Here is a 20,642-nt window from a genome sequence, read left to right on the forward strand (position 1 = left end):
AGCCGCCGCCGCCGCCGCTCCCAGGCTCCCTCCCAGCGCGCCGGCCGGGGTGTGGGGGGCGGCGGGCCGGAGGGACGAGGGCGGGCGAGAGGCGCGCGCTGGGATTGGCGCCGAAGACCGGACCCTCAGCCGCTAGGGGTAAGTGTGGGCGCCTGGGAGTGCGCCTAGGGGTGCGCGGCGCGGTTCTCGACGCCAGCCAACCCTGCCCCCTCACCTCTCCCGGGCCCCCACCACGCGCACCCCTCCTCTTGCCGCCTGCGGCTTCCTCTTGTTGTTCGTTGTTTGGCTGGCCTTTCGGGGGGTGGGGGGCAGAAGCGGGTGATTGTAGTGTGTGTGCCAGCGGAGGAGGAAGTCAGGTGAGAGGCCCCGACGCACCCCCCACCCCCCACCGCCAGCCCGCATGGGGTGTATCGCTCCCCACTAGGGGCATGTGGGCCAATTTTTTTTCTCTTATCAGTGTTCGGTCGAGAAGATCTTTCCTAGGGGGCCTGCTTCCCTTACAGCCTGCTCTGCCCATCTCCCTCCACCGTACCTTCGCCCCTTTCAGCACCCCATCCAGGAGCGATGCCCCCAACGGAGAAGCACGTGGCGGGAGGAGAAGGGGAGCAGTGTTGCAGACCCCCACGTTGCGCCCCTGCCTCCCTGGTTAATATGTATTCTCCCGTCGGCATCTGTACTTCTTTGCAATCCACTGAGGCGAGACCCCTAAACTGAGGTTATCCAAAAAGCTGGAAGCAAAGAGGGCAAGTGATGAGAATTTCACGACAGGGAGCTGGCAGACGAGAGGGGCAAAGGAACCTTCCCAAAAGGTGAATGAAACTCCAGAAACCTCTGCAAGAGCAGCGACTTGGAGGTCCGGGACCCCAGGCTAAGGAAAAAGGAGACCTCCATCAGCTTTGCCCCTCTTCTGCCATCCTCCACCCCTCACCCCCACCCAGCGCCAAGGAAGCTAACAGGTCTTTTGTGTCTTTTGGAAATTTGCATTGAGTATGACACCACAAAATTACTACTGTTTACTCAAAGTTAAGGGGTTTGCAGAAAGGAAAAACGGTCTACTTTTTTCCCCCCCTCTTCGTGTGTGTAGTTTTTAGGTTCAGAGCTTGAACTGCAAAACGTCAGTATGTAACAATAAGGACTGTGGAGCCGCCTCGGTGTATTTTTAGAAGCTGCACTTTCCTGAGTTTCTTTCACACAAGGCTTGCTCTCTCATTAAGTCCCCGTACATAATTGTATTTAGAGAGAAGGAAACTATGGAAGCAGGAGGGAGATTGCTAAGATCTCCATCCCGCCAGCGCAGAGCACTGTTTGCAGTGAAGTTCCTGGAAAGTGACTGTGGGCTGAGAATTCAGTTTTTCCTAAAAGCTCTGTTAGGTCCTCTGCTGTCAGATGTCTATGAATAAAGCACGCTGGGAAAATCCTCCTATCCGTGCAGTCTTATTTTATCTTTTACACAGTGGTTGATTCTACTTTCAAGTCCTGGTAACAGCACATCAACTGTGCTGTATTTGTGTGTGTGTGTGTGTGTGTGTGTGTGTGTGTGTGTTTTCTAAATAAAGGAGGGTAGTACACTCATGCTGCTTTCTGATATGCCAGTTCTTTCCTATCCGTGGGTATTGGATTCACCGGAATGTCCGTCTTTTTCAGTTGATTGTTATTTTATGCAGAGACAATTCCAAAGACATGAGGATATTAAAAGTTTATGCATTAGTGTTGTTTTAGAGAACTAGCCCCTCATTTCTAAGATGCAAGTGCCCACCTTAACTCCTAGTTCTGAAAAGCAAAGCAAAAAGATATAAGTGCCATGGGCAAAAACAAAACATATAAGTTTTCTTTTCTGCACCACTTTATGCATCCATAGGACCCAAGAGACCTCAAATCCTCCTGCCTTAATTTACCAAAATGCTGAATTGCCTCACTAGTACCAGTATCTCCATCTGGGCATGACATCAGGTTTGGAATGGAAGTATTCTCAGTCTTTAAATTACTGCTTATTAGCAATTTCTTATAGCAGGCAGCTGATTCTCCAATTCTGAAAGGCTGAAAGGCTGAAATGAAGCTTACAGAAATTGAAATACAAAAAAAAGAATTGTTTTTTCCCTCTCTTACACACTCTTACATACTCAAATTTATTTCCTAGAGTTATTAATTAAGCCCCCTGAATTTAAGGTTTGATATGCTCCCTGAATTAAACCATGGGGACATTTTGCCCCAATCTTATGAATCTGCTTTTTCCCCCTAAATAGTCTTGAACAGAGAGCTCACAGGCTCTATTATAAAACAGTTATGTAATGATGGGTACACTGAATTAAGTAACATAACTTGATAGACTGTTTTGTAAACCTTGCCCCTGGCACATAGTAGGAATATATTAAATAGTTTCCCTGAATTAAGATGTTAATGAAATATAATAATTGGCCACAAATTCATTGGTGCTAGGGTAAGGATTTTTTTCCCAGAAGAAAATGGTATTTTGCCTGAAAGTTATTAGGGTAATACATTTGTGCTCCTAGATTTTTTTTTTAAACAAGTCCAAATCTAATTTAAATGGTTGAAAGACAAGTAAATCTGAAACATATCAAATGTTAATAATAAGACCTAACGTCAAAAGCTGATTATTTTCCTAGGAGAATAGACAACAAATATTGCTTACTCAATAGTGTGAGAAAGATGCAAAGGAGGGATAAAACAGTATTGGCCTGCAAGGAATTTGGTGGCAAGATGACATCAAAATGTGAAAAGACAGTCCAGTGGACAGCAAATGGATGGAATCAAAGGCATATTTGAGAAAATAGATATTTTTTTCCTTTTTTAGGCCATAGGAAATAGACATCCTGCATTCCCAGGTTGAAATGTATTTTTGAAGGTACTTTGTCTGCCAAATCCTCAGGGGCTGTCAATGCAAATGCCCCCAATAAAGGGGAATTCACCACTTATCTACCCAAAAGCCAGCATTTTATCTCCAGAATAGATACCACGGGGTAAAGTTCAATGTATATTGTATATATGAATTAGGAATATCCCAAGTAGTTCATTCCATCGTTGTACAGTTTATTCCATCTTCTAAAACACTGAACAAAATCGATGCAGACTTTGCTAAATCTTTCAACCCTAAAACTCCTAAATCCTATAGACCCTAAAACCTTCAGCCATTGGTCTTAGTTCTGCCACTTGCAGCAAAACAGAGCAAATCTGTTGTATTAGTCAGGATAGTCTATCTTACGGTGGCATAACAAACAATTGCAATGTTTAGTGACCTACAATGGCAAAGGTTGTTTTCTTGGTCATGCTGAGTCCATTGCAAGTCAGCCGGTTCCATGCCTCCTCATTCAGGGTCCCAGGCTGACATCTTGAATGTTTCATGTTGCTGTGGCAAAAATAAAGATCATTTAAATTCTGTGGCCGGAAATGACACACGTCATTTGGACTTACAACTAATTGGCTAGGGCTGTATCATCACAATGAGGCCAGATAGTACAGTCTACCTTGTGACCCAAAGTAGAGAGCCCTGGGGCACAGGTTGAAAGGCTAACATACTCTTAAGGACCCTTGTGCTCTGTTATCCTCTAGGTAAGTCATCCTTTCTGCTCCTTTCTGGCTCAAATGTTCCATTCTTGAGGGTAAATACTGCCAGAGAGGCCACCAAGTTATAGGGAGACATGCTGTGACTTCTTTCACCATCTTTTCTCTTCCAGTGCAAGATTCTAGTCCCACCCCTCCCCCACAGATTGCAGTGCCCAATTTTAAGTCAGTGTTTATATATTCCCTAATAGTATATGTATTTTATTTTTTCAAGACTTGTTTTCCGAGAAATGGTACAATGAACAGGAACTTTTGAGAAGTGTTATCTGGGAAAAAAAATGTTATCTGAAGATGTCACGATCATTATCAAATTTTGAAATTTTGTCTTGAGTAGTTACTTCCCTTATTTTAAACATCAAAATGTTGCAACACAAAAAAAAATTCTTTTGGAAGTATTCATTCATTCATTCATTCATTTACTTATCCATCTTTTTATTGATTCAATAAATACTCATTTATTGATGCCACACTCTCTATTAAGGACTGGATATGTGGAGAGGATTGAGAGTTCTTTTCAGGAAACACATTTTTTTAATCGGGCAGACAAACAGAAAAGTCATTGCGATGCTACTAGAGGCACAAAGTGTTGTGGGACTACTTGGGAAGAAGCAAATAACTCTCTGGTAAGATTACGGAAAGTTCCATAGAGGAGTTGAACTAAGTCCTCAGGGTAAGTGAGCTTCTCTAGTCGGAAAAGGAAGATAGAGGATATTTTAATCAGAGAGAATGATATGAGTAAAGGCACCACGGATGACAAAGCTTGTTGTTTAGGGAACTACCAGAAACACAGTGTGTTTGGAACATGAGGTCTTCATGAAGAATGAAATCACGCAGCTACAATTTGTGAAGAATTTTGCAGACATGCTATAGAGGTTAGACATTATCCCAACTATCAGGGATTGCAGACTCTTCCGTCTAGTCTACTCGGGGCCACGCGTGGACATAAGTGAGCTAAGCAGACCAGGTTGAGACCACCAGCCATGATGGGGACTATGGCAATCTGGAGAATATATTCTCTGTCCAAATGGGATAGTCAGTGCCAGTGATGCCCAACATCAGATCTTCCAGTTGTTAAAGAAAAGCTGCTAATTGGAATTTATATGAAAAATTGAAATTTTAAATGCTCAGTACTTAACCACATTTTAAAGTGCACATGTGGGGAAAAAACACGCCCATGGACCAAAATCAGCTTGAAGCCCATCAGTCAAATGTCTCCTGCTGCATGAGAAAGGGAGCCGGAGCTGTTAAAGGTTGTAAGGATGGGAGTAACACCATCAGACCTATTTAGAAAGATTACTGTGATGGCATAGTGGACAGGAAAAATCTGGAGCCTGGGAGGCTGTAGCTGATATTCCATAATATCATTTGAGGGGCCTTGCAAAGCCCTTTATAACACTGCCCTTTTTTAGTTCGCAACTTACCCTGTGTATAGGCACCTGATAAATATTTGAAAAGCTAATGAATGAAAAAGAAGAAAGTTCAAGTTTTAGAAGGAGGGCCCTTTTTTTTTTTTTTTTTGATGGCTTCTTATCTGCTTCCTTTGTTACACCGTTAATTTTTCAAGAGCACAAGGATCTTATATTGATCATATGTAATTTTTCTATATCTGTCTGTGATAAATGTTATTGGTCTTTAAAAATGCATAAATCATTTTGAGTAGGACATAAAGATCAGCACAGCGTCAGAAGGTCTCTTATCTAGGACTCATCGTACTGATTCCACTAAGGAATTCCAGCTACATACATGTCTCTTGGACCAGGTCCTACAAGTCTGTACTCCCAGGCTCTGTAAAACTACACCAGACCTATTTGTATAGCTTATGCAGGTTTTGGGGAAGGCCAAACTCTTTATTACTACCCATTGGAGTATATTATAGTTCAATCCATCCCATAACCAGGCACCTATGACTGTCTTAGTGATGTTTAATTTTTCAAAAAAAAAAAAGAGCCCTCTAAACACTGTTTCCAGCTTCTTTCTTGCTTTGAAACCATACTTACCTGCCACTCTGCAGTCCCCAATCCCCCCACAATCTCATTAACTCCCATTAAATATTAGAAACACTAGGTACACTTCCTAAGGTATGCTGACTGGTTGTGGGTTATGTTCCCATGGGCACATCCGTATTCTGAAGACCACTCAGTTCATTGGGCAATCAAGTCTATAAATTCTTAGCAGTTTGGCTCTACGAATTGTCATTTTTAAACTGAACTTTCTTGAGGTATAATTTGTGGACAATAAAATCTACTCATATTTTGTGTTCCATGAATTTTGAATCCAGAGAAGCAGCATGAGCAAATTATAATATTTTAAGTGAACTTTGGGGAGAAAAAAAAATATATATATACAAATTATATTAATCTATATGGATGGATAGATAGATAGGCAAAGTAGCCTTATAATCCGACTGCCTGGATTGTAATCCTGGTTCAACTAGTTACTGTTTGCATACCCTTGACCAAGTCTCTCAGCTTTCTGCCTCTACTTCCTCATGTATGTGAGGGGATTATAATCGTGCTCACCTCCTTGAGTTAGCAAATGCCAGTGCATCAACACAGCTAGTGGTCAATAGAGACTAATCCTGTTTCCTTTTGCTACTGTTGTTATTGTCACTATTATCCTAATACAGAGGAAATCCTGAGATGTAAACAAAGAAATGAACTGACTGGAATGTAAGTGGGGTAGAGAGCAGCAAGTACCTCCTGGGTGACTTGCCGCTATGCTAAGGGAACTCAAAGCCAAAGCCAGAGAGTAATTAATGGCCTCTATTTCTGGAATATTTATTTTTTACTGAAGGATTTTGGAAGAAATAATTTTTCTATTAAAACCACACATACCATGGAATGCTTTCTCTCTTCTATTAACTGTTGTGGAAATGTTTGCAAAGTCCAGAACATATTCACTCATAACATTTATCTTAACATTGTTAAAGCGGCTTCCGTTTCTATATGCCATGAATGCTGCCTGAATGTAGAATCTTCGCCATTAGTAAATGTTTACATTTTAGATGAAAAGTGTGTTGGAGCAGGAAAAAAGTATTAGAGCATGACCTTGGGGAAATCAAGTCACCAGGAAGAAGAGTTCAGATTCCATAACTAACCCACTAGTTTGTTGGTGACAACAGCAGGGTGGGGACCTTTGTTCTTCTCACTCCTAATTCCCATATACCAGCTGATCTCACACTTTAGTGTGTATAGGAATTAAATGGGATGCCTATTTAAAATGCATATACCTTGGCTTCATGCTCATTAATTTCGATTTGGTAGAAATAAGTGGGGATACAGAAATCCAAATAATAAATGAAAGTTTTGTTTCACTTTTTATTTTCCACCCATCCTGAACACACACACACACACACACACACACACACAAACTGGAAAATACAGTGTAAGGAGTGTCTTAGGCATAATGAGATCAACCTGCTTAAATAATATCACCAACTATCTCTTGCTTCTCCTTTCTTCTGTGTCAACTTCTGTTTTAACTTCATTCTTAGTCTCGTTTTCCCTTTACTATAGTATGCTAGTCCCTTCTAGCTTCCATTCTTCTGACCTAGAAACTCCAACAAAAGAGCACTCCTCTTTCTTAGTTTCTAGCAAAAGAACTAGACCTGACTGTGTCTGGATCAACTTGCATCATGTACTCTTACCTGCATTTATCACCCTGGTCAGGAGCTGTGTTTCTTTAACTCACCAGCTTTGGGTCAAGTGCGGACCGTGGATTTTAGGAGTGCACCCACCCTACCCAAATCGCATAGGCTGGGAGTGGAGGAGGTACTGTTCTCCAAGATAAATTGGGGGTCAGTTTTCCAGAAATAGGGAATGATTATTGGCCAAACCTATAGATTTCCATCCACTATTGTACATTTTTTACAAGTACTTAGATGAGAAAGAGCCAACTGCTATGGCAAAAGTATAACCGGTGTGCCAAGTTATTGAAGCTTTCAGCTTAAAGGTGACCCACAAGGGTCTGGGAAGGACTTAGGATGCTCAGAGTGCCTGAGCCAGTTGTTCCATACTTTGACCCCAGAGGTTTTGGCAAATGTTAAAGATTTTCTATGTGCACTATGAAGATGATTTGTATGCAGGTCATCTGTGACTTGCACATTGGGAATCAATGGATTTTGATATTGTGTTTTGAGGTTATCTGAAACATACAATAATATTATTTCTTTTGGATCTCCATGAGACAACTTGGAAGTTGGCTTATACAATTGAAAGGACAATAAGAGTCCCAGGTATGCTACACAGACGAGGGACAGACAGACAGGACCAGCAGTTGAATCCTGCCTTGACTTGGTTATCAGTTTTGTTTTATTTAGTATTCTTGGACATATGTAATTTGTTCCATCTAAGAGATACAGTCTAGCCTAGATCTCAGCATGCCTGGCTCCTTTTAATGTTTGGAACATAAACGGATGCACATTATACAGACAATGGAAAGGGGTCAGCTGGCAACAGCATGGAACAGGAAGCTGACTTGACTATTAGTCATGAGATAAGTTTTAGGTATATTAACCTGGAAATTTATAGAAGAAGTGAGTTCTGATGAATGAATTATTAACTCATTCTTTTGTTAAGTGTGAAAGTTACTATGATTTTCTTAACCTCATTAATAAAGTCAATAAAATAAAATAAGTTTGCTTCAGTATTGTAGTATTGAGTCATTACTTTCAGATGGCTTCACATGGCCCCACCCCCCAACTATCACCTCCACTAAAGCAACCCCACACACAAAATATTTTCAATAAATGGTGTTAGAATAACTAGATATCCATGCAGAAGAAAGCAGACAAACAAACAAAAAAACCTTGATCCCTACCTCACACCATATACAAAAAATTCATTGACAGTGGATTGTAGACCTAAATGTGGAAGTTAAAAACATAAAGCTTTTAGAGGAAAACATAACTTGGAGATAGACAAAAGTTTCTTAGTTAAGCCATAAAAACCATAACCAATAAAAGAAAGATGAGCTAAGTTACATGTTAAAATTAAAAACTTTTCACCTGAAGAAAAGCAGGGGGATGAGGAAAGCCTAAAGATCCATGATTGAACAATCATTACCACCAGTGATGTTTTCTCTCCTGTGCATTAGTTCAAGTTGACTTGTAAGTGATAGAAGCTGACTCTATGAGCTTAAGCAAAAAGGGAAAAGTACACTGGGGCTTTTCCTGGAGTCCAGAGTCAGGGATGCAGTGGGGTTTCAGGAATAGATGTACTGAAGTGCCACAGGGAACCCAGTCAATCCTCTCTCTCTCCATATTTTTTCTCTTTCTCATGGCAACACAGCTCCTTCCTTTCCTCGGTTACATAGCAGATCATGGTTGCCAGTTGTTCTTGAGTATAGGTGTGACAGTCAAACTACCCAGAGAAAGGCCCACTGTTCTGTCATTCACAGTTCTTAGGGAGAAGTCTGATTGGCTCACTTGGATCCGGTGACCACCCTTAGTCTAATAACTGTGACCGGAGGCAGAATGATATTTAGGAAACATAGAGACTCCTTTTATCCATGGGAATGTAGGTTGAAAAGAAATAGCATTCCAGATGATGTTCTCTCTACATTTTCTCTTTACTTGACCAAAGACAGAGTTCATGGAATTGTGTATTTGGTCAGTTTTTAATGAGCACTAGTTTTGGTGTATTGGTACACTATCCCTTTGAGTACCTAATATTGGCATCTCTGCCTCTCTACGAGTTGACTGATATATATTAAGGACCGTAAACAAAATTAGTTCATGTTTAAAATGGTCACATTTATTTGTAAATTATTAGCCAAGATCTATTCAAATGCAGACATGCTTTGTTCTAGTCTGGATATACAATAAAATTAATTTAAATAACTTTAATCAGCTTCAAAAACAGCAAATTCCAAGACAATTAGGTTAACTTTAAGAACTCATATTTATTGAGTTAACAGATGGTAAATTAAAAAACAATGAAGCTAATTTTTAAAATCATTCATTGAATTAAAAAAACAGACATTTAACAAAACTGTTTTTAAGCTGTTTTTTCATCCCAATATGCATATTTTAAGATTCCAATTTGGGGAACTTCTGGGAAGACACCAAATGAGTTGCAGTATGTGAACATTCTTCCAGTGAATTACTTTTTTAAAGGATTTAGAACCACCTGAGAAAGAATTTTATAAATCAACAATAAAAATACAGGAAATAAGATATTCTAGAGACTGGAAGGAATGAAGAGTCTACTTTATCAATTCCAATTTACTCTCTAACAGGCTCCTGTGACCTTCTGTGCTGCTGGGCCTGACACACTTTGGAGGGAGTTTCCTGTGCTAGCAGAATGAAAGGTATTCCTGGCCAGAATTACATTTCTGCATTTTAGTGGTCAAACGGAAAACCTCCCTTCAGTGGCTTGTTGGGCCTTATGCACCAATGACTTGAAATATTCTGGAAGCTGACTCTTTCCCCTGTAGGAAACGGGAAATTTTGTGGAAATGGGCTGAGGACATGGGGTCTTCTCCCCATAGGCTCCCACTTTGTTGGCTCTCCTTGCAGTTTTTGGATATAGAGCAAAGAACATATCCCAACACATGAAGCATACCAGAAACTGGCTGTTTCCGTACACAAGTTCGATCATTTCTCCCACTTCCTGTGGTTTTATAGATAGAATTGGAGATAACATCATGGCTACATTAAGATATATCACTTGCGTTGTACTTGCTATGATTAGTTTTGACATGATGGCGTATTGAAAACTATAGTTATTTATGTAGAAATGCAGTTCCCACATAAAAATATTTGAAATAGATTTGCTTGAATGGCTGGTTGATCAATTGGTGTTATAGATTTTTCTTTACCTTGGAGAGTTGCAAACTGTAATATAATTTATTTATTTATGGGTCCTAGTGACCCATTGTCTAAGATCTAGTTTTATTTTATGTTGTAAGTCTTCCATTACTTGGTCAGTAATATTGAGAATCGTATTTACTGGTCTTGGTAGACCAATTTATTAGTTCCAATTTGAGTTTCAAACACTTAGAAACATAAAAACACATTTATTATTGAAATTAGGGCAGTAATTTATCTTATTGCATAAATATCTTATTGCATTTGAAACTACTTAGCCCCAGCCCCTTTTCTCCTTGAAATAATTGTTTTTATAATAACCTTCTGATAATATGAGGCTTTTTAGGAATGTAATTATAACAATAGAGTGGGATGGACTGTATTTTTAATTAAACAAGAACAAGTAAAAATAAGGGTAAATTGTGAATAAATGAAAAATTCAGGAAGTAAAATTTCTATTTGCATAAATAGAAATTAGAGATATAGAAGAACTTCATAACTAGTCTGAACATCCAAAAGAAATGAAAAAGTGTTAAAAGGGTAAGAGGAAATTGGATAGACAAATTTTGGAGATTTAACTTAAAATGTAAGCTCCTTGAGAGCAATAAACATTTTATTATTGTGACCCCACCCCTAACAGAGGGCTTAACACACAGTATATGCTATTAGTATTAGATAAATGTTTCTGATATTTAAGAATAAAATAATGGGTGTTTCCCCTGAAAATAGAGCATGTGGATGAGAAGTAAAAATCAAAGTTTATAATTTTTTCTATATAAAACGGCACTAACATTGTTAAGATTTCTTTTGAACAAATGAAGTAGAGATAAATGCCTTGTCATAGCCTGGTAAATCTTTAAATTTTTAGAACAAACAAAATTTCTGCAAGTACCTAAGAAAACATACTTTTGTCATTTGTCTTCATATTTCTTTTACAGAACTAGAGCTTTTTTAAGACCATAGGTAAAATTTTACATAATTTTAAGTAAAACAGGTTTGATTCTTTAACTTTTATGCCTACCCAATTATTGGCTCATACATAAAAGCAACAGAAGAACATTTTTAATTTGGGAAGGTGTTATAAATTATTACAACAAAGTGTACTTACTGCAAAAATTGCAAAGAAATATCAACCAGATCACTCAGTGGTCAGATATATAAAAAATCAAGAATGGGAAATTTCAGGAAAAAGCTTAGTCTTAACAAAGCATTGAAGGTGAAGACAAAGTGATAAATGAATAAATATAGTCAAAATTGAAATGAATTAAATCGATGTTGATGACTAGATTTTTTTTTTTTTTACTAAGGGAGCAATGTTTTCAATAAAATAGTACTAAAAGGTTTTTTAAATTTTTAAATGAAGAGTCTGTTAGTAATAACCACAATGTGAAAAAAGAAGGTGGAGAAGCATTAGAAGTTGCTGCTTTAGTTTTAAATCTTTAGATAAGAATGTATTTAGGCTAGTCATGAATAATTTCAAATAGATACTAGTTGGGTGGGAAGAAAAATATTTGTAGAAGATAAAAATAAACAAAACACTCCAAAAGACAAAATGGAAAGGAAACAATAAGGAATTATTGCAAAGAAGAAAATATAAAACAAGTTCAGTCAAGCTTAAAAATTATGACAAGTATAAATGTCTTAAATTTCTTTATTCAAATGGAAAGATCTTCACATTAAATTAAAATGAAAGTCCTATGATTTGGTGGTGTTTAATAGAGTCATACTTAAAGAAAAATGACATGGAAATACTTTTGAAAAGGGCAAAGATTTTGCAGCCTAACACGCTCACATCTAAATCAGATAAAGCAAGAGCAGAATTACAAAAGGGACTACTTTATAATAATTATTAATATAATATTAGTAAAGGGATAATGACACTGAAAAATAAGGCATTAAATGACTATAAACATAAAATGATTTAATGTGCTTTTTGTTAAAAATATATTTTTTATGTTTATTATTGAGACAGAGAGAAACACAGCATGAGTAGGGGAGGAACAGAGAGAGTGGGAGACACAGAATCCGAAGCAGGCTCCAGGCTCTGAGCTGTCAGCACAGAGCCCAACATGGGGCTCGAACCCACGAACCGTGAGATCGTGACCTGAGCCGAAGTCGGAGGCTTAACCGACTGAGCCCCCCAGGTGACCCTTTAATGTACTTTTTAAAGACTCAGTGGAGCTCCATCATAGCAAAACAGTGAAAATAATGCGGACCCAAGGAGCAGGGCAAAAGTTTACAAAGTTAGAAACTTAAACTAATGACATATTTCATATGGGCAAATTAAATAAGACGTAAATGATTATTATGATAGATTGCTTCTTGACGTGTTGGATAAAACTTAACACTTATTTCTGATAAAATGATAAAAAGAAAAAATAAACTATTATTAACATGATAATAAAGTTTTTTAACCAATAGCCAAAATTAATATAAAAATACTAGAAATACACGTTTAAAAACTAGGTGAGGTAGAAGTTGGTATAGTGGTTCTGCCATAATAATTGTTATTAAACATTATTTTTAAAGACCTAACCAATATAATAACACATGCTAAAGAAAAAAGAACTACAAGGAGTGAAAAAATATACATTATGATTATGACAGGAAAAATATTTTTATAGCTTGAAAACCCAAAGAAGTGAACAAAAATGTGTATAGACCTACTAAATTAGTGAAATCTCGGCAGACGTATGACTCCTAACATAAACATATTTCTAAATATTAGCAACCTTTAGCTTAAACATAAACCTCTAAGAGATTTATAAGAGCAACAAGGTATATAAAACTCTGAGTTTAAACAGAAATATGTCACCTATCTAGATAAAACTGAGAGCTATAAAAGTATTAGGTTAATCAAAAGATTGGTTTCTGATTTTAAAAAGATAACATTTTAAAATTGTTAATTATTTCCAAAGTATAGATTTAATGTGGAATCTAGCCATGTCTCTTCTGTTTTTCACGTTTTGAGGTAATGGTGAGAGGAACTTGGTTTTGACATAAATCTGGAAAAGAAAGTAGGTAAGAATAGTATAAGTCATTTCTGAGAAAGAAAAGTAAGGAGGACAGACTAGTCTCATCAAATATGAAAATATATTATAAAGTTATAATAACTAAAACCATGTGATACTGGCACCAAAATAGATTAGTTAGGCAAAATAAGTGGTTAAAAATTATATAATAAAATATGTGGTAATGTTAGAACACAAATCAATGGAAAGAGAAAATATTTTATAGCATATGGACTGATTAACTATTTGAAAAAAAACAATTTATATACTCATGATACACAAAATAGCAACACTTGAACCATAAGAAATCTAAAGGGACTTGTTTTTAAAGATTTAGAATACATAACAAATTGTGAAGTGAAAAATAAAATAGATTTGGTTATATAAAGACAGCAACAAAATGAACAAACAGTAGGCGAGGTACAATTATTTCAACACAACAAAAGGGTTAATACTATATTACTAACAGAAGCTCATACACACTCCACAACTGAGAACTAATACATGAGATAAGAATAGAATCCTATTTAGCCAATATAGGAGATAAGACTAAAATCACATTTCACAAAAGATGAAATATAACATGTTTGCAAACATAAAAACATTAAGCCTTACTAATAATCAAGTGGATATATACTAAAACAAAAATAAGCTGTATTTAGGTCTAATCAATTATTTTAAAATTAATATCAAGGATTTACATTCTCAGCTGGTACCGATGATTTTCATTTAGGTAAATTTATCCTCTAGAGAAAGTGGAAAACCTGGATAAAATCCAGCAAATATTTATTTAAAAGCATCTTGGAGCTTCAAGGTGGAGAGCATTTGAGAAGCCAAAACCCCAGAGAGTAGGCAATCCAAGAGAGAACTCACTTATATAACTACCTGTTAGAAGCTGAGGTAAAACACCACTTGACAAAGATATGATCACCCAAAGGCTCAAATTATCTTTACAATTTTTCATACACAATGTCTGGCGATAAAATTATCAGCCATACCTGTAGACGTGATAACAGATTTTAAAATATCTGTAATTAATAAATTAACAAAATTAGATGAGCAGATAGGGAATTTCTGTGTATTATTGATAATGAAATAAAAACCAAATGGAAATTATGGAACTAAGAAATAAACTGACAAATTAAAAATTCAATGGATGAGTTTAAGAACAGATTAGAAAGAGCTGAAGAACAGATTGGTGGCCTGGAAAGCAAAGCAATAGAAAATTTAATGTTAGTACCCAGAGTTAGCAAGGTACACTGAAAAATAGTTTCTTCTTACATAACTGGTGGCATATAAATCTGTGTAACACTTTTTGGAAATGCTTTGGCAATGTAAATCAGATATTAGAACAAAAAAAGAGGAGCACTGGGGTGGCTCAGTCTGTTGAGCATCTGACGTCAGCTCAGTTCGTGAGCTCACAGTTCATGAGTTTGAGCCCCACATTTGGCTCCCTACTGTCAGCCTGTCAGCACAGGGCCTGCGTTGGACCCTCTGTCCCCTCTTTCTGCCCTTCCCCGATTTGTGCTCTTCCCCAAATAAAGAAATATTTTTTAAAAGATCTGTATGTTTCTTATTTGTAGTAATCTTATGTCTGGGAATAACTACTCTGGAAATAATTTTTTTAATGTGAATTGTTTTATATATAAAGATGTTCACTACAGACTTATTCATTGTACTAATCACAGTGTCCAATGTTTTAAGTGCTTTACTTCAATCTATGCAGTTAATCCTCACAAAAAGTCCAAGGAAGTGGAGGCTGTTACCACTAATATCCTCATTTTACAGATGAGAACAGTGAAACCTTGAGAGGTCAAGTAGCTTGCTCAAGATTATGGAGCTAGTGAGTAGAGAAACAAACATTTGAATCAGGCTGCCTGCCTCCACAGCCACCGTTGAACCTGCCCTGGGCTGCTGGAAGCAACCTAGATAGCTAAGAACTGGACACATGCCAAATAAGTAATATACCCAGTCTATGTAATATTGTGCAGGTATTAAACATGAGCATCACAAACACTTTTAGCAACGTGGGAAATACTTCTGATATAATATAAAGAGAAAAAAATATTAAAATCCTAGAACTACACCAAATAAAAAATATATGTCCAAATATGATTGAAAGCAAATATCCCCAAAGGCTAATAACAATTATGTGAGGTTAGCAGCACTAGTTTTCCTTTTCTCTTCTTCCATTCTTCATTTTTTCAAAAATTTAATGTGTTTTATATATATAATGCTTCATATATAAAATACCATTATCTATATATTAAAAGCAGTAGAGTTTATTGGGTAAGAGCCCAGGCTCTATAATCAGACTACTGTGTCACCACTTACTAGGTGTGTGACCTTGGGCAGGTTGTTGAACTTTTGTTTCTTAGTTTCTAAGTTTATCCTATAAAATAAGGATAATTACAGTACCTATCTCATAGGGTGATTGTAATGATTAAATGTGCTTAAAATGTATTTAGAACAGTGAAACTGAAAGTGAAGTATGTAAGCATGATCTAGTATTGTTATTGTTATTCTACAAACAGGCCTCATTGTTTTAGACCCTGAGTGACCAGACAGAATGACACGTTCCCCCCACCAGTCCTTTGTTAGGCACGTACATTAGCAGCAGGTTTTCTTTCTGTATAGAGATCTTTGTCCTTACTATGAATTCCCCAATGCAGAGGTGTCTAGGAACGAAGAACCTTTGGCTGAGGAGACAATTCTGAACACTTTCCAAGAAGCAGTGATAATCAAATGTCTGACACATATTTTATTTTAGAGAAGTTTAGCCTCCCTGCTTCTGTTGTGTCTCTGACACATGTACAAGAGTGACTGAGGGGGCGCCTGGGTGGCTCAGTCGGTTAAGCCTCCGGTGCAGCTCAGGTCAGATCTCACGTTCGTGGGTTCCAGCCCCGCATCAGGCTCTGTGCTGACGCTAGCTCAGAGCCTGGAGCCTGCTTCAGATTCTGTGTCTCCTTCTCTCTCTGCCCCTCCCCCTCTCATACTCTGTCTCTCTCTGTATCAAAAATAAATAAAATATTTAAAAAAAAAAAGAGTGACTGAGGTGGCCCCTGGATCCAATATTACATGAACATCATCAGCAGTGAATTAGAGAAAATGTTTATCTATTTCCCCAATTTTTACCCTTCTCTCTATGAATGACGTTTTACCAGCTCCCTGATCTGACAGTCCAGGTAACAACAGAAAGCTGTTTAAGAAATAGGACACGTGTTGTAATTTGATTTTTCTGAATTGAACACCCCAAGGGGCCTGAAAATGTGCTTCAAAACTTTTTTCCACTTAACAGATTCAAAACATTTGGAAAATTTTTATAGAATTTCCTCATTCCTTAAAACAGTTTCATTGAAATTGTATAAGGAGAAAAAAGATCCATTCGATGCCAAGATTTACTGTTAGCTGTCTTAATGGCTAATGAAATGATAAGACCTTGCAATAACCCCTGCCAGTTAAAAATTAACAGGTGCTTGCCAGCTAGAATATTGCATTACCTGTAAGAGGAAAGGATGCAGATTGGTATTTCACACATTTGTGAGAATAATCACCTTTGATGTGTGTCTCTGGTTTTCAGGACATTGCAAGTGTCTGCTCTTGTAAGACTGTGGCTACAAAACCCAGGTGTGAACCCTCCTAGGTGAGTCGGCTATTTCCTGAGTGTCGTCTGTCTCTTCCTTGCCTCTGTCAAGGCCCCATGATGTTCATTGGCCGTGTCCTTTGCTTAAACTTTCTTAAGAATTCTCAGCTCTCTGTTACGGTAAATGTCTAACAAATTGCTTTAATAGAGTCTGAGTTTTACATTGCTGCTAAAGTTATTATTCCTTTTGGGGTTATTCATGGAACTGGATTTATCTACCCCCCTCCCGACTTTGTTCCAGGGTTAACCCCAAACTTTTGCCAACCGCTTTCCTAATAATGTTCTGACACAGGCGTACTTGTTAAGACATTTACTGTCTAAATCACAGGCCAGCATTTCACAATTAGTGATGACTGGTCACATGAAGGAGGAGCAGAGCATGGTAATAGTGAAATTCCTTTCCCCTTTTGCAAAAGTAAATCAAAAGATTCAACCAGCAAATGGTGAATCGATGGCAAGTCAATAATAAGGTGAGAGATTATGTTACTGAAAGATGACCCCAAGATTATTACGATACAGTGAATTAATTTCTCCTGTAGATAAATGCTGGAATTTCTTACTGTCATAGTATAATTGGAGGCGACTTCAAGTGTTCATATTGCCACATGAGCTAAAGGAATTGAGATCAGTCCTGTATCTAACATGCCTTCCGTCTCTGAATTTGGGAAAATTTCTAAGCAGTTCTGGGCTTCAGTGTCTCCACTTGAAAATGGGAGTGATGGTATTAATCTGGTAGGTTATGATGGCAAACTGTTATAACACAAAACACCTGACACCTAGCAATCACTTCAGGAATGCCAGCCCTCCCGACCACTGTTTCTTTAGATAGAAAATAAAGACATAAAACAGAACTCTGCTTTCATCTTCCAATATATTATTCTTCATTGATTACTTTATAAGTATAATCACTGGCTTGGAAAATAAATGGAATTTTCATCTCTCCAACTTTCATTTCTTTTACTCCTTTCTCAGAGCCTTAATGAGCATCTACTTATAAGCTAAGACGTAAGTGCTATGGGAAACAAAAAGGAGAATGAAGTATCCATTCTATTCTCATGGTGATTGGGGTCTAGAAAGAGGTTGTATGTATGTGTGTATTAAATGCCATTAAGGAAACAAAGTATTATCTTCATTTATTAGAAGGAGAAATTATTTGATCTGGGCTTATCAGGGAAGGCTTCATGGAAAAGGTAGTGACAGACTTGGGTTTAAAGAAGGGGTACAATTCAGACAGTAGGGACAGGGGGATACAATGAGCCAAAACCAAAGGAATGTGATTGGATAGAAAAGACACTGATCTGGAAAAACCTAGGTTGGCAATACCTTGGATGAACTACTCCCCGATTTGAATTTCTTTGTCTGTGAAATGTGTGAAATAATCCTGCCCGTTGGTCTTTCAGGGGTCTGAAGAAGGTCAGAGGTGAGCTTGCATGTGAGATCTCTTTGGAAACCCTGGAGCACTCTGTGAATGAAACGGGTAAATTTTTTCTCTCCCTTGTACCATAAACTCCATGAGAGGATTTGACAGGGCCAGGTATGTTGCTCTTTAGAAGAAAGTTTGAAATATATATATATATAAAAAAATCACACTGTAAACCTTAAGTATTTACAATTTTTACTTGCCAACTATACATCAGTAAAGAGGGGTAGGTTTTGATAAAACAATGAACCATTGATTGAAGGAACGAACTCATGAATGTTATAGACTAAATGTCTGTGTCCTCGCCCCACCTCCAAACTCATATGTTGAAATCCCAAACCCCAGTGTGATAGTTTTAGGAGGTGGGGCCTTTGGGAGGTGATTAGGTTTATATGAGGTCATGAGGGCGGAGCTCCATGATGGAGTTAGTGCCTTTCCAAGAAGAGGAGACACAGCACTTCCTCTCCACCACCTGCGGACACAGCGAGAAGGCAGCCATGTTCAAGCCAAGAGGAGGGCCCTCACCAAGAACTGAATCTACCGATACCTTGATCTTGGACTTCCCAGCCTCCAGAACTGTGGAAAAATAAATGTCTGTTGCTTAAGCCGCCCAGTCTCTGGTATTCTGTTATAGCAGCCTGAGCCGACTGTGACAATAAGTGAGCAAATAAATGATTAAGTAAATGGATGAAACAAAACAAAGACACAGAGAAGGAAACCGTACAACATGAATGAGGAATAAAGGGTTGTCTTTGAAAATATGCAGTATAGCTGGGTGTTAGGAGTATAACCCATAGCTGGATGGATGGATGCGGTGTTCTCAGAGAATGGTCTGTGGACCAGCAGCATTAGCAGCGTTAGTATCATCTGGGAACTAATTAGAAATGCAAGTTCCTGGTCCCCCAGCAGGCCTCCTACTGAGTCTGAAAGTCAGGGACCAGCATTCTGTGTTCCAGCAATCCCTGTAGAGCGTTCTGCTGCCAAGTAAAGTTTTGAGAACCATTACTTTGTACTAACACGGGGACTTTGGAAATTATCCTGCTGTAAATTCAGTGTCAGTGAAGGTTTTTAGCTGTGGGTGGATGTCATCAGACCTGTATTTCTAGGATGATGAGGCATGGAGCGTCCCCTGGAAGAATTTATGGCTTCAGGATAAGAAGGACCACTGGAGACACTGGAAGACACATTGTGTTTGCCCAGCCCCAGAGGGACAGATTTTGAGTTTTCCTACTTCCTGATGATATCCGCATCATCAGCTAAGAGGCGGAGCAGAGCAGGCATTGCTCCCAGGCGCTGGAGAAACCTGCTTGGTCCGCAGACACCGGGTGGGATGAGAATGTTGAGCCAACCGTCAAATTTGGTCCTAACTGATCTTGGAGAGGCCTCTTAGTCCTGACCAGCTCTGAGGAAACATCAAATGGAAGCTTCCAGACCAAGATAAATGGGCAGCTCTTCTTAAGACTGGCCCACGTAGCTGCCCTGGCTGAAAACGCAGCTCTGTATTTAGGGCTGGTGAAGACAGGTCTGCCAAAGGGGAGGGCCTTGGGTCGAGGAGAAATGCAAGAGCCTCAAGGGGACACAGCTTAAGAAAGAGTCTAAAAGCTCAAAATACAAGCGTAGGTGGGGAGGCAGTGGGGAGAAGAAGGATGAGGACTTCTCAGAGTAGGACTGCTCCGATGACCAATCATCTGGGGTTGCCCACCACACAGGATGTTCAGGGCAATCCCTGACAAACCAAGGCAGTTGGTCACCCTACAGAGATGCTCCCTCACCTGTGTTGAAGACCAGGTGAAAGCAGAAAAGTCACTGCTCTACACTTTGTTTCTCAACATATTGTCCACAGACTGGCAACATCAGTCTCGCCTGGGAGCTTGTTAGAAATGCAGCTTCTCAGGCCCACACTAAGCCTACAGGATCAGGCCTGCAGGAGAGTGAGAGCCCCAGGCGATCTGCGGGCACAGGAGTTGAGAAAGAGCACGTTAGAAGATCCCGTGAGCCCTGGGTAAGAAACGGTAGCGCTGGTGGGGAGCTTAGAGAATTTCTTGGCTTTAATCTGGCAAATGTCCAGGTCGGCCAGATTCTGTACTGAAACTGGATCAACCAGACCTGGGAAGGAGCAGAAGCACTGAGAAGATTCCATACTAAGGGGTACCAGGAATTGGAAGCAGGGAGGTAAAAGGA

At 38.7% G+C, this 20,642-nt stretch overlaps 1 long non-coding RNA gene across 1 annotated transcript; it reads left to right on the forward strand.

The window, feature by feature from the left end:
* Positions 1 to 42: 42 nt before the first annotated feature.
* On the forward strand, positions 43 to 19,066 carry LOC115292316. Its single transcript, XR_003908927.1, has 4 exons — positions 43 to 138; positions 9,817 to 9,888; positions 16,979 to 17,041; positions 18,442 to 19,066. It is a non-coding gene; the product is annotated as an uncharacterized LOC115292316 (long non-coding RNA).
* The last annotated feature ends 1,576 nt before the right edge of the window (positions 19,067 to 20,642 follow it).

This window comes from Suricata suricatta, chromosome 5 (assembly GCF_006229205.1).
Source record: "Suricata suricatta isolate VVHF042 chromosome 5, meerkat_22Aug2017_6uvM2_HiC, whole genome shotgun sequence".
Lineage (NCBI taxonomy): Eukaryota > Metazoa > Chordata > Mammalia > Carnivora > Herpestidae > Suricata > Suricata suricatta.